Below are 1,552 nucleotides of genomic sequence, written 5' to 3'. Positions count from 1 at the left end.
GAATGCAATTCTATTCATTGAGCCATACTGAGTTAACTAAATCCAAAACGGCTAAAATATAAATTGAAACTGAAAAACAATGTTAATAACTTAACAAAGCTCAAACTATTTGAGTTCATATCAAAAAGTGAAACTCCTAGGCAGTATTCTATACATTCAGTACACACGGAGTGAAATATTTCACGATATAATAAAATGCTGTGAACTTTTCCCACAATATTCACCATAATTAAGCCACTCATGCTGTATAGAGTCGGGAGTCCTCAAGTTACTGCAGAGTTCCGTTCCTACGCTGGCGACGCAACCCGAATTTCGACATAAGTCGGATTTCCCCGCACCTTTACATTTTCAAAATGCTTTGTACAGTCATTTATAAAAATTTGATTTGCGCAACCCGAAACCCATATTTGGTGTTTGCGCGTGGATATTCATTGCTGACGGATGGCAGGGTGGAGCTAATTCAAAGTTCAACACACCTGCTCGCTGAACGTCCGTTGCTGGAGCTAACAACAACAACAACACAACTTAAAATAACGTTAAAAGGGCGCGACAACTATGAGGAATTGACGAGTCGCGGGTGCCGTCAAGTCGAAACGACGTCACTCGAGGACTATTGATTGATAACATGCTGCTGATGCATGCGTTGCAACTTATTTCTTGCTCTGAAAGCGCCAACGAAAGATGAAAAACAGACCGAGCTGGGATGTACTTTGGAAACGTTTATTCTGCAGTGAACAGAGTGAAAATAAATAACGGTTTTGAGGGAGCTGGGAGACTTTGGCGGTCAGTCCACTGCCGTTCTCCAGGACCTTTGGCGCTGCTGGGCCAGTGATGGCTCGACTGAATGAGGTGGCGGTGGGAAGGGAGGGATCGGCCCTCACTTGATGAGCGGTCACCCCTGATCCCCCGTTTCCTCACCTCATGCGGCGAGTGGAGACGCGCCCCCGGTGGGATGCGAGTGATGTGGTCTACAATGGAAAGGGGATTTTTTTCCGAGAGAGGAGGGTTGAAACGGAAAGGAAAACAAAATAAACAAGTTGGGTTCGCTTCAACATCCCTTAAACAAAGTCCTTGTCTTTTCTTGTTGGTCTTCCTAACAGTGTCCGATGTCCTGAACACGCTCCTGCTTGCGCTTGCTGCTTACACCGACATGATGTGCTTGACGAAAGCTGCAAAAAGAACACGGAGGCCAGCTTGAGTCCAAGAAAAAGAATGACGAGGTAATACGGCGCCTTGTCAACGTTGTTGGTAACGTACCCTCATAGTGCACACTGCCGTTATCGTCCTCCTGGCCGGCCATGAGGGCATCAATCTCGGGCTCGCTCATCTTCTCTCCTGTTGGCCGACGCCGTCCACGTCCCAAACCTGGTGGGGTGCTGCCACCTTCCTGCGGGTCCGTTCCTGGTGGGGTGCTGCCACCCTCCTGCGGGTCTAGTCCTGGTAGGGTGCTGCCACCCACCTGCGGGTCCGTTCCTGGTGGGGTGCTGCCACCCTCCTGCGGGTCCAGTCCTGGTGGGGTGCTGCCACCCACCTGCGGGTCCGGTCCTGAGTT

General features: G+C 49.5%; 1 long non-coding RNA gene across 1 annotated transcript; it reads right to left on the bottom strand.

Annotated features, from left to right (window-relative positions):
• Positions 1-699: 699 nt before the first annotated feature.
• On the bottom strand, positions 700-1,347 carry LOC147180139 (uncharacterized). Its single transcript, XR_015094142.1, has 2 exons — positions 1,258-1,347; positions 700-1,169 (listed from the first exon to the last, which is right to left on the bottom strand). It is a non-coding gene; the product is annotated as an uncharacterized LOC147180139 (long non-coding RNA).
• Positions 1,348-1,552: the final 205 nt, after the last annotated feature.

This window comes from Leptonotus elevatus, chromosome 2, assembly GCF_054856555.1.
Source record: "Leptonotus elevatus isolate MCC_2025b chromosome 2, RoL_Lele_1.0, whole genome shotgun sequence".
NCBI classification, from domain to species: Eukaryota; Metazoa; Chordata; class Actinopteri; order Syngnathiformes; family Syngnathidae; genus Leptonotus; species Leptonotus elevatus.
This window is presented reverse-complemented; position numbering and strand designations above follow the sequence as displayed.